The sequence below is a fragment of the Sciurus vulgaris genome (genome assembly GCF_902686455.1).
Source record: "Sciurus vulgaris genome assembly, chromosome: X".
Classification (NCBI taxonomy): domain Eukaryota; kingdom Metazoa; phylum Chordata; class Mammalia; order Rodentia; family Sciuridae; genus Sciurus; species Sciurus vulgaris.
In genome coordinates, this window is record NC_136471.1 from 2,703,328 (window position 1) to 2,716,328 (window position 13,001).

At 53.9% G+C, this 13,001-nt stretch overlaps 1 protein-coding gene across 8 annotated transcripts in view; it reads right to left on the bottom strand.

Annotated features, from left to right (window-relative positions):
- ZNF185 (zinc finger protein 185 with LIM domain) overlaps positions 1-9,391 on the bottom strand; it is a 53,237-nt gene extending 43,846 nt beyond the window's left edge. For 6 of the 8 annotated variants that reach the window (XM_079123881.1, XM_079123879.1, XM_079123880.1 and 3 more), the window contains exon 1: positions 9,224-9,391. The gene's annotated coding sequence lies outside the window, so the exon portion shown is untranslated. The remainder of the gene's footprint in view (positions 1-9,223) is intronic. The other 2 variants (XM_079123877.1, XM_079123878.1) reach the window with 1 other exon arrangement.
- Between the last annotated feature and the right edge of the window lie 3,610 nt (positions 9,392-13,001).

Here is a 13,001-nt window from a genome sequence, read left to right on the forward strand (position 1 = left end):
ATCTGTGGATTCAACTTCCTTCAGATCAAAAATACTAAAAAAAAAAAAATGCATCTGTACTGAACATGTACAGACTTCTTTTCTTGTCATTTTTACCCCCCAAACAGTATAGTATAACAACTGTTTACACGATGACATTATATAATAAAAAATCTAGAGATGATTTAAAGTATATGGGAGAATGTAGATAGGGTACACAAATATTATGCAATTTTCTACAAGGGACTTGAGCATCTGAAGACCTTGATGAGGGCGTGCTTGGCATTTGATTTGTCCAGTGGTTGCAGCAGTAACAGTGGCAGCAGAGGCACCCCTCAGAGGAAGAAGGCGGATTTTTCACTAAAATGTGCAAGCAGGCTCACTGGGACATATGGTGATAGAGTGGACATGAGGCCCATGAAGGCTCCTCTCCCTGCTGACCAGGTTGGGAAGATCCCCACCCCCGTGGTCATTAGCACATTTATAGTCAACTCAGTCATCCTTTGGACTTTTTCAGTACCATATACCATATTTCTACTTTGAATGGGAGAAGACTCTGGTCCTCTGAGAGCTGGCATATCACTGCTCAGGGCCTGGCCTGGATTACCAAAGGAACAGGGAACTGACTCCTTCCATACCAGCTGTCCCTCATGACACACTCCTGGATCCCCAGTAGATATGGGCCTACTACACAGTGCCCCTTCCTGTACCAATTCTGAGCAAAGACCTACAATGCAGACATCTCTTGAGGCAGGTAGGCTGAGAGGTGGCCAAAGGATTGATTAGGGAAAGTGTCCTTGGCAGGGCTGGGTGAGGGAGATGGGAACAAGCCCTCCCTGAATTCAAATGGCCTTAGTGCCCACAGGCATGCTTTTTCTCCACCTTCCTCCCTGCTGCTGTGGCTCCTCTAGGGAAGGGGCCCCTGCCCTGACTGGATAGGTAGAAATGAGGAGCCAATGAAGGGGCTGCAAGCCTGGTGTCAACATATGCTGTCAGAGTGGAGTCAGAATGAGAGCTAACACACACAGATAACAGCACACTGGAGGTAGTCATGGGTATCTACAATGACGCAAATGCTTGGCTGGCACATTAGGATGCAGACATGGAGATAGAAGCAGAAGGGGGCACCCTGTCACCTCACGAGGATATGCTCTGCCTCCAAAATTAATTCAGAGAAAGTTCCGTAGAATTCCTCCTGCCATTCGGTTCCCCATGGGGGAGGGGCAACTCCCAGAGGCCCTCTTATGTCCCACAGCTCCCTGGCTCAGGGACACAGGTGAGTCCCACTCTTGATCATACTACACTAAACATAGAAGGAAGAGGAAACCACAGAGAGAAGGGAGGTGTGTCTAGGGAGAGAGATCAAGTGGTCTGATTGAAGGGCCAACCTCCAGACCAAGCCCAGGCCTCCTCCTACTGGCGGCTGGGCAGGACCCCAGGGATAGTATGTATGTTCATAGAGGAACATCTGCCCTGGTGGCCTTCTCAGTGGAGCCCTCACTCTGGTTCTGCTGCTGCCCCAATGCCATCACACCCAGGATGTAGAGTCCCTTACTTCCTGAACATCCCCTGCCACAGCTGGAATGGGCTGGCCTCTTGCAAAGAACTGCAGTGAACACAGAGGGAGGGGCAAGGAAGCTGAGCCTGCCCAACTGATAGTGAGCCCTCAATCCCACCAGGCCCATGGCAGCCCCTAGGTCTTAAGACCCTGGCATGGGCTCTGTGGCAAGGACTCAGGTGAGAGGAGATGGCAGACTGAATAACTGTCTTCTCCCAGCCTGGGTGGCAGGGAAATGGATGGGCCCCAGATTGTAGAGCGGGGATGCTATACGCCAGGCAGGGAGGGGCATTCTACGTAAGGTGGGAGGGAGGAGGAGCAAAACAGGTTCAGCACTGCTCTCCAGGAGAACCAAAGAGTACTGTTATGAGAATGAGAGGCTGATGGGGGCATAGGTGTTGGGGCTTGTCTGAGTGCATGTGTTCTGGGTGCTGGCCTCTGTGTAAGCAAGAGGTGTGCCCAGGGCAGAGGTGCAAGGCCAATAACTTCTTTCCTAAAGGCCAATTATGCAGCCCCCAGGAGCTGAGGAAGCCCACCTCCACCTCCCCATGTGTGCCAGCCTCCTGCAGGGTCCTCAGAGGGGCCAGGCAGGTTCTCACACACAGGTCTGTGTCCTAGAACCAGCGTATACAGCTCAACACTGGGTAGAGTCCTTAGGTTTGGATCAAGAATTGGCATAAAGAAGTGGTGGGACAGGACAAGAGCATGCAGCCCAGTGGCCAAATACAGATGTAGCAGATGACATCTGGATGAAGTCATCAAGACCTGAGTCGCCCAGTTAAAGGGTCAATTGCTGGGCAGGTATCAGGCCAGTTTTAGGGGAATTGTGTTTGCAAGCATTTGCATGGGGCTCTGGGGTAAAGGCTTTATCTGTCCTGACAGAGGCAGAGGCTCAGAATATGGCTGGGGACAAGCTCTTAGGCCTTCCCCTGCCATTTAGCAGAAATATACACGCTCCCATGTGGTCCTGAGGGCAGTGGTAAAGTGACACTAAGTCCCTGCCTCCCAGGAATTTGTTCATAGAGATAGATACACTCAGTGCCAATCCATCAGAGAAGATGGCTGGCCTATGGCAAAGAAACTGCATTCGTATCCCAGCTTTGCCACCCTGGGAAAATCCTTTCTCCCCACCATGGGGCCTTGGTTTCTCACCTTCGGATAGGGTACAGGGATAAACAATGGAAAAAGAGAAAAGCTGCGAGGGAGATTCTGGTTGCTATACATATCAGCCTGGCCCTCTTACAAAAGCCTGAGTCTCCAGGCTGCCTGGGCCCCTACAGGTCAGCCAGACCAGGTGGCTAGCTCCCTCACTGAGGTTCCTCAACTCCCCGGCTTCTTACTCAACCTATGCCAGCTGGAGGAGGGGTTGGCGTTAGAGAAGCAGTTTCCAAAATGCTCCCTGGTCTTGTGGGGAAGGTGTAGGCTTCAGAGCAGCCCCTCGGCTTATCTGGCAGTGTTGCTTTGGGTGGGTAGGGGGCAAAGGCCCAGCTTAACAAGGAAAGCCTGGGCAGTGCTGCAGACTCCCCCCAGAGGCTATAGCGGGAAGCGCAAGGACCAGTTGGCATGATCCACATGCTGGAATGGGTGGGAAAGGCACTGGCGCTCTGGTGTAGGTCAAAGCCTGCAGTGCGAGGAGTCTGAGGAATGCTAAAAAAGACAAAGAGCACAACCCCTAACCTCTACTTGAACGCCCTCATCCAGTTCTTTCTCCAGGTACACATTTGGCCCGCTAAGTTTGGACCCAGGCTGAACTAAGCCAGACTGACTCTCTGGGCCAAAAGGTCAGGAGTGATGAAATGTCCCTTTTATGAAGGAGCCTCCTCAGGCCAGGTCTTGTGAATCAGGGCACTCTGATTCCCAGTCTCCTGCACTAGAGTCTCAGTAGCAGTTGGCAAGCAGGTTGCTTTGCTCCTGGAAGGGGATAAAAGCAGCACCGCCACTGCTGCTACTGCTCCAGGGGACCCGGAGATCCTGAGGGCCTTAACAGCAATGCAAGAGGTAAGATTCAGAGCCTTCAGGTAGGACTGGGCCCTCCAGAGCAATGGCTGAGCAGCTGAATCATGCCTCAGTCTCCCAGGAGCCACAGGCTGGACCCCCTCTTGCTGGACGGCATGAACTGCCTGTGATGCTCCAGTCCCTGGGGCTCCTGCCTAGAGGCCAAGGAGGCAGCAGCAGGAAGGAGAAGCGCAAGTGGAAAAAGAGCTGGAAGAGACTTGGGTTGCAGGGGGAAAAAATGTAATATGGAAAAAGAATGCATGGGGGGGCGGTATTTGTAAATGTGCTTTACAGGTAAATGACTTCTACATGAAAGTCTGGAATTTCACCTCCCCCTTACCCACACCCAACACCCCAGAATCTAGACTTCTTGGCGTCTGTGCTGGAGGGACCCTGAGAGGAAGATGTCTAAGGCAGGCCAGCTCCCTCCCAAGGTGGTTGTGAGCTGAAGTCTCAAGGGGCAAAAGGCAGCCACAGCCACTTGCTACTCCTGGGGCCTTGGAACTCATCCTGGCTCTCAGAGAGCTGGATACAAGCAACTTCTCAGAGATGGCTAGGACTCAAGGGCCAGTGAGAGCTTCTGGGTGGAGTCCTCTGAGGTGTCCCTGTGGAGGAGTACAGAAGAGCCAACATGCAGGGGAGAGCAGGGTCCATGCACCCTCACTCCCAACAGGACTGCTGACCCAAGCTATTCCATTGCTACGAGGACATACCTGCCTAGCTGTACCATGAACCCGACCTCAGGGGCCCTCCCGCAGGGCCCTGCTATCTCTGCCCTCAACACATTTCCGGTTGTCTCTGCAGCCTGGGAACCGAAGTCTCAAGCTAATCCTAGTCATGCAGAAATGCTATCCCCCTCCGCAGACAAGGCAGCGAATGGGGGTTCAGGAATCAAGGAGCCCACCCCACCCAAAATCACCCTCTCCCCCTAGCCCCAGGAATGCCCCACATTCTCACCACTGTACCCGTTCAGCCTTTGCCAGAACAGGTCTGGTGACAGGAAGGCACCCTGACTAACACTGGCCAAAGCTAACTAATTTTGTCCTAGTTGCAGGTGATCATCAGGCAGTATCAAAAGGAAAGGAACTGCCCAGCTGCCCCTCTCCCGCCCAGACAAACTGTATCCCCCAGCCCCAAGGCAGGGTCACAGCCTCCTTCCTGCCAGGCTCCTTTGCCTCTCACCTCCAGTCCAGCCCAGATCCAGAGTCCCCTTGATTCCACCTTTCCCCCTATCACAGCTCCCATTTTTGGATAAGAATATGGAAGCCCAGAGAGGAGAAAGCATTTTCCCAAGGTCACATTTTCCTTTCTGCAACAAGCATTTACAGAAAGCTATGGGCCACACTGGGTGCTGGGGAGACATACAGGAGCCAGAAGAGGGGAGACCAGCCCTGTGGGCCCTGCCAGAGCACTGCATTTCTCAAGGATGTGCCTGCCCTTGGCTCTGGTCCTAAAGTATTAAAGAATGAGTAGCAGCTCGTGCGGGTAGAAGTGGCAAAGCAAGTCCTGCTTTTCGGTTTTTGTTGTGGTTCTTTTTTTTTTTTTTTTTTCCCAGTCTAAACCAGGCAGTGCCTGATGTAAGCATTTTCAGCTGGGATCCCCTGGTTCCTGCGATTGGAATCCTTGTGCCTGCTCTCTCCATAGCAACCCTCTGCCACATCAAGCTCTCTGGGAAAATGACCTAGTCATCAGAAAGTGGTGTGCTGAGCCAAGGATCACAGGGACCAGACGAAGGGGGCTGGAACTAGCCCCAGAGGTGTGCCCACAGATGGGGCCAAGGCTGGGGACCACCAGCAGCCACCACCAGTGACTGGGAAACTATCCACCACTGACCCCAGAGGCCATGTCTTCTCTGGACCCAGGGTGTGGCTCCAGAGCTTCAGAGCCATCTCAGGTCACTGACAGTAACCCCAAGGACAGCTCTGCAGTAAGAGGAACAACTTAACTGGCCTTGTGGGTGAAGAACTACTCAGTTCCTGCTCTAGGTGGGACCTTCCCCAGTTCCCAACTCCCTCATTAGATTCAAAGTAAGCACACTCCTCACAGGAAAAGCCGAGTGTTTCTGAAAGTGGCCTCTGGGTCCCTCCAGTAGCCAAATCCCCTGGGACATGTGCTTAAGTTGCAGATTCCTTCCTGCCTCCCCACCTCCTAGTCTGAGTCTGCACATTAGCCCTGGAGAAGGACACCCATAGGGCCTCTTGCTCTTTCATTCTCCAGTTTCTTCTCCACCCATACCTGCTCCTCCCACCTCCCTGCCAAAGCTCTCTCAATTCTCCATCATCCCTGTGCCCCAGTACCCAATGGGGAAAGCAAGCAGAACATGTTTGCCAAATGCTTGTGTATCCATGAGAGAAGTTAGCAAGACTCTGCTCCTAATCCTCAAATGAAAACTTGAGCAAGTCTCTCTCCTTGCCTCAATTTCCCTTTGGAAGAACAAACCGATGCCAACCATGCCTACCTCCTGAGCCCTCCACAACCACAGCAGCATCAGGAAGGTTTTGAGAGTTCTATGCACTATTTCTACATCTTTTCTGTTAGTTTTACTTTTTGTTTCTTTCTTTCTCTCTCTCTTTCTCTTTCTTGGGATTGAACCCAGGAGTGCTTAACCACTGAGCCACATCCCCAGCCCTTTTCTGTATTTTATTTAGAGACAGGGTCTCACTGAGTTTTTTAGAGCCTCACTAAGTTCCTGAGGCTGGCTTTGAACTATCACTCCTCCTGCTTCAGCCTCCGAAGCTACTGCAATTATAGGCATGCCCTCAACCATGGCATGCACCACCGTGCTTGGCTGTGAGTTTTAAATTAATCCAACATAAGAAAATTCAAGACAAAATGTAAAAACGAAAAAGAAAGCAAATCGGACTTAAGTAGGCATAGGAAATCAGCCTAAGAATTCAGCATTTGGTAGCAGTTCATTAACTGGGCAGATACCACATGCATCACCAGCCTGGACTAGCAGTGATTTAGAAACTGTTCCTCCTCAGGTGGGGGCCCACATCCCAATTAGTTTCTTCCTCCCAACCTAGCCCCTATCTCACTCCTTGCCCCGACAGCCCTGGAGGAAGGCACTGTGGTTCTGGCTCAGCAGGTCTCCCTGAGAGAGCGCCCCCTCTGTGCCAGGTGCCCAGCTGCTTGCAACATCAGTTGCACTTTCACATAAATGAGAAAACCAAGGTCTCAAGAGGTCACATGGCACTGTCAGCCTCACACAGTTGGTGTGGTGGCTAATCTGGGGTCTGAACCCAGTAGACCTCTAGGTCATTCTTTTATCCAAGAGGCTGTAAAGATGCTGCCCTCACTGACCACACACCCTACTAGGTGCCAGATTCTGGACACTGCATCCCACTGCTCCACTGCCAGTTCTCCCAGGGCACCTCCCTTGTCCTGGCATCAGCTAGTTCTCTGTAGGGAAATGCAGAGACACAGATCTGCTCTAATCTGTGGGGTCCATGGAGGGCTGGAGTTCTAGAAAGCTGCTTTCCTCTTCCTCACCTCTAGTCTTGCCCCATGCCACCAGGAGCCTGACAATGAAGGTGGCCTCAGAGTTCAGCAAGTAGAAGGCAAGTTTGTGGTACATGTGACCTGGCACCTTATGGGCTGTGGCTTGAATCAAGATCCAGACCAAATGGATCAGTTACTTGTGGAGGTTTGAGTAGGAAAGTAGGAAGAAGGCTCTGGCTTTCAGAATGCAGTGACCCAGAGTTGGGTTATTTTTTTGGCATACAACTGAAGACAGTTCAGGTAACAGGTGCAGATGTTTACCTCTGCCAGGTCCCTGGCCCAATGCTGTGGGTTCAGAGTTCCTGGGCCTCCAGGCCTCGGAAGGCTATGAGGGAACCAAACAGAAAGGCAGGAGCACAAATCACACCGAAGGAGGGTGAGGGAAGGCTTTGGCGGCCCCGGAGACCACTGCCCTCAAGTCAAGACACAGGGCTGATCTCCCTTCTGTCCCCCACCACCTGGCTCTAGGTGGAACATACTTTGGTCTTTCAGGAATAAAAGGAAGGCTAAACTCAAGCAATCCCCAAAGCTGCACAGGTCTTCACCTGTGGCTGCTGAGTTCCTCCTCCTGCTTCTAAGTCCCCTTCCTCCAAGAAACCTACACTGACCTTCCCAGTCATGGTTGCTTCCCTGCTCCAGGTATGAGGAGCCCCTCAGAGCTACAGAACCCTATGTGGTCATGGGCCACCTCTGTCGCTGAATCATGAGTGTCCAGATGAAAATGAACAGATCTTGAGCACCTGCCGTGTGCCCGGACCTGTCAGCTCCACCCCGCTGAGCAGAGTCCCAGCCAGGAACTGAGAATTGAGGAGCAGGGTCGGTGGGATGGCTCTGCTCCTTTCCATCCTGGACGGAGTGGCCTGGGGTCCTCCAGAAAACTGCCCCTGGTCTGAATATCCAGGCAGGCCCTGTGTTTTCAGATGAGGCAGTGGAAATCCTGGGAAGGTGGGAACTCCCACCTCCTTCTACAGCTCTTTGTGAGCTAGGGACAAAGCAGTGGGTATAGAGCTGGGCTGCTCTAACCGTGAGCCCCTCCCCACTGTTCAGGCCTATCATGTTGTGAGACCCGGCTTCCTGTGCCCATTCAGGTGCCATGACCAGAAATCTGAAGGGATATGAGAGCAAGGCAAGGCTAAGACCAGTTTCATAAGCCTGGGCCACTGCCAGCTGCTGCAGGAGAAGCTCTCTCTCAGGGTTCCCAGAGTGTAGACAGAGCTCCCCACCCTGCCAGCTTCAGGTCCTGAAATGCTCCTGTACCACCTTCCACATTGTCAGGGGTACATGCAAACAGGTCACAGAGAGCCCAGCTCGTACAGCACCTCAGAGGTTCCAAAGCCCAGGCAGACACCCAGCACCTACCTTATCTGAGCCCCCAGCAACTCTGGGTGAGAGGTGGTGTACCTTGTTACTCTTTTTGGGCCAATGCAGCTGCCCAGGTGCCTGCAGCTTGGAAGCAGTTGAACAGACAGGAGGACATGAGCTTTGGGCTTTTCTCTGAGGCAAGGTATCATTCTGCCTTTCTAAAGAGGACAAGCCTCTTGCCCCCCCCCTCCCCCTGCTCCCACCAAAACAATCCAACCACAGAGCTGGTCTACTGCAGATCCGGCTGATAACACCTCAGTGACACTTGATTCGGCGCCTTCTGTCTGAGCAAGAGCAGCTCCCTTCCCCACAGCCCTCCCTGAGATCGCCCTATGCCCAGCCCATGCCCAGCACAAGCCACCGGAGAGCTTCCTCCCTAATATCCAGGCTGGTGAGGGGATCTTCAGGGTGCCCCAGTCTCTGAGTTTCAGTTTTCTCATCTATATAATAGACACAGGTACCAAGGGAGCTGAGATTTCCTGCTTCTAGCAGCGACCACCTCTTGAATTACCCTGCCCCCCTGCCAAGCGCTAACCATCAAATCGTCTCATCCAGAAAGGGTGAGGATAGAGGGACTAGGCCAGGAAGGGGGTCACTTGCCCTAGTCAGCACGCTGGCCTTCTCTGCTTGATAGTCTCTTCCCTCACAGTGGAAAAGAGAAAACAGAGCGAACTGCCTTCCTGAGGGATCTCCAGGAGGGATGCTTGGAGAGGGAAAGGTTTATGGTTGGGGAAACTGAGGCCCTGACTTGTCTCCAGCTGGGAGGGGGCCCTTGCCCCTCTCTGCCTTCCTGCAGGGCCGCATCCGACGGCGACTCGACAGCCCTACCTGGCACAGGTGCCCGGCTCGTGGGGCGGGCGGAGCGTCGGGTGGGCGTGGGGCGCGGGCTCCCTCGGGTGGGCAGCGCCCGGCTGGACAGTGCGGGGCAGCAGGCGTGGGGCGCTGGGCGCAGCGGGGAGCGCGCAGGGAGGCGAGGAGGCGCGGACTGGGCTCCGCCCGCCCAACAAACAGGTTTTCTCCGGCGCCCGGAGCCTCGCCCCTCGCCCCTCCCCTCGGCCGGCCCCCTTCCTCTGCCCTCTCCTGGGGTAGGTAGATGCGCCTGGCACATTCCGCACATTCTCCCGCCAGTGTCCTCCGTCCGCCCGCCCCTTCCCGGCCCCGCCCCGCGGGGCTGCTGGAGAAATCAAGGCTGGGCTCCCCTCGCCCAGCACACACGATCTCCGAAAGGCCTGGCCGCGGTGGAAAACTTCCAGGCAAATTCCTTTGGGCTCTCATCCCCCACCGCCCGGGCCGGGAGGCCTCCGCCACGTGAAGGGCCCCCGCTGCCTAGTTGCGCCCCTGCCCGCGCCCGACGAGATCTGGCCCAGGCTCTGGGCCAACGACTTCCACAGATGCTGCTGGGTTAATTCTGTCGAGAACTACTGTTCCTAGATCCATTTTACAGATGGAGATCCCAGACAGGGGCGGGGAGGGGGGAGGGGGGCTGGCGGCTGAGATCATCCAGGAAGTCTCCGAGGCAGGGAAGGAGGAGAAGGCCAGGGAGCTGCTCCCGTCGGCGCCGGCGCCGGGATAGCTCTCACCCTGGAAGGCCATCCCGGGGGCACCTGAGGCTCCCAAAGCTCTGCAAATGGAGCCACCTCGCAGACTGGGCTAGGAGACACATCTGGGCCCCTAGAGCCAATGAAGTCTCACAAACGTCATTCTTGCATGCTGTTGGCTCCTAACTATGTGCGAGGCATTGAGCTAGGGGCTAGGATAGAGGGAGTAGACAAAGGAAGCTTCTGACTCCACATGTGAGGCGAGGTAAGGCTCCCAGAGGAGGGGGCAGTTCAATCAGCCTAAGCAGGGGCATAGAGTGGACCAGGATGGAAAGAATGGACCAAAAACTCCTCCTTCCTCTGACAGTTCTGTACCTTAGTGGCCTTCAAATTCACCCACTTCTCTCCAAGTCCACAGGATGAACCTGCTTACGGTTTTCTGTCTCGGGTCTCCTTCCCATTTGGTCTCTTCTCTACCTGAAAGTCAGTTTAGTAACTTACATATGTGAATGAGAACAAATTGCTCCTCTGTTTCCAACCCTTCTGTGACTCTCCCTTGCTTTTGGGAACAAAGGCAAATTCCTTAAAATGATCTGAGGGTGTTCAATTGCTGTCAGCCTCTCTCACTCTGGGCGCAGCTGCTCTGTTCACTACTGGCACTCATACCAGCCTTCCTCTGTCTTCTGAATATATAATGTGTCCTGTCACCTTGGGGTACGTGTTTGTTCCTGGTACTCACACTCCCTGCAGTGACTTCCCTGTAGCTCATATCTGGCTAATGCTTTAAGACTTCACTCAAGTGTCCCTAACTCTTCTATGCACTCCCCTAGTTCCATCTGACAACAGTGACTATCACCATTTATTATTCTAGATGGTGAGCTCTGGGAAGGCAGGGTCTGTCTGATTCATCACTGGGTCATAAAGACCAGCCCAGCAGAGCCAAGTCACTTGCAGAAGGAAGGGATGGAGGGGTGACAGATTCTGGAAGCTGTCCTTCTTCTTCCCTTCATGGGGTTTATCAGATAGAGAGGAGGTACCCTATGTGCCAAGTGCTGGAGGTTTATATAAAGTCACTTTTGCTCATCTCTATCTCTTGCCAACCAGTGTTTTTCTGCTTCCAATGTGGTATACCCCAGTCTGGTGGCCAACATCTAAAGCCTACCTGTCTCTCACTGTGATTTCTGGTGGCCATGGGTTCACCTTGGCATCCTAGCTCCTAAACATACTCACTATGTGACCTAGGGTGTGTCACACTCCTCTGACCCCTATTCCTCTCAAGAGCCTAAAAAGGTGAAATGTAGAGCACATTGATGGGTAGGAGGTAGGAATGAGGAAGATGTACCTCTTCTATCCCAAGGCTACCAGTGGGAGATTCAGGGTGGGCCAGCTGAAGAACATGATCAAGCGTGATGTCCAAGGGCATAGCTGGCCAGTGAGAACTGCCCCAGGCTGGGCTGCCCTGGGGCCTTGAGCTCTTCCCATGTCCCAAGTGACTTAATTCCTACCCTGACCAGATTGGTCACAACAGCTCCAGTCAAAGAAACCAGCCTTTCTTCAGCTCCTCCCTCGCAGCCAGGCTGCCAGGCCCTGCAGCGGATCTTGCCTGCAAACGGGTTTGACTCGAAGGGTAACTGCCTTGCCCTGCCCTGCCCTGCCCACCTGTTTACTGCCCAAACAAAATCTTCCAATGATGTTTTCCACCCCCACCCCCTGCCTGGGCCATCTCCAGTCACCTCAGCCAGGCTTCCAGACCCCTACCAACTTCTTCAGCCTCCTTGGGCACCACACATGCCCAAGTGACATAGATGCACATACACCAAGCGCTTTCATACCACTAGGCCCCTATACAAGATATCCCCATTGTTTGGAATGACATTTCTTCTCTTGAGACAGCAGGTGACTTCCCACTCACTCTCAGCTGCCATGGTGTCTTCTTCATGAACTTTCCCTTGGACCCCCTTCAAGTTTTAGTCCAAGGTTCTGGTGGCTGCTGGCTGCCTTTCGACTAGGTTCTACCCCATGCCTTGCTTGACCTTGGTCCTGTCTCTCCTTGCTTTCTTATTTTCTTGTGTCTTAGTCCCTAGCTCCAGCTTCAGGACTGGTCAGCTCTCCCCTCCATCTCCCCACTCTGTCAGAGTTCTCCTGAAGCCCCCAGCTTGGGTAGCAGTCTTCCATGGGACCAGGCAGCCCTCCCACTAAGCAGGCCCTCAGAAAGGCCCTGCTCTTAGGGCACAGGTGCTGTAAGAGGTGTAGGCTCGAAGGGGCAGGCTGGGCTACCAGGGGAGGCAAGAGGCTTAGAAGGTGGAGATAGAGAGTAGCAGATGGTGACCCTGTGCTGAGGGGGCCACAGCTCAGGAGCAGTCAACTGAGATGGATTCTCAAGAAGGCCAGATTGAAGCCAGCAGCTGGGGAAGAGGACAGGTGGTTGTCTGAGAGAATAGGCTAGCAGCCCTCCTAAGCTCCAAGAGAAGCCTGTTCCCATCTGTGGAGCTGAGAGCAGGGCTCCATCCAGCTAGTCTAGCTAAAGAGTTCCCAGGCTCAGGGTGGGAGATGGTGGGATCCTAAAAGCTCTTAGGCTCCAAAGCTGACCCAGGCAATGTCCCTACACCAGAGGGAACTGAAGACGAACAGCCTTAACACTGAAGTTGTACAAATGGGGAAATGGAGGGCTGGAGTGGGACAGGGTCGAACCAACATTACACAACTAGTCCAAGGGGCCTAAAATCTGGAGCTGCAGTTGCTCTGGATGGAGTGTTTGCCCAGCTGGAGAGAAGTTGGGGTGCTCAGGTTCATGTGTAGAGAGGGCTGGACTCCTCTACCCTGCCTTCCAGGGCAGGAGCCTGCCCTGCTGCCTCATCCTCTTAAGCTCTTCTACCAGTTTCCACTTGCTGGGTGACTCTGCTGACAACCAGCAGGGTGGGTCCCTGGGGGAGGGGTCCCAAGTCCGGGGAGGGGGGGCTCACCCAGGATGGCCCCTAGGGAGTCTGTGTATGTGGGGTGGGTCCCCACACATCAGATCTTGCCTTTGAGCTGCCTGCCACACCCCCAGCTTGCACTCCCAACTGTGA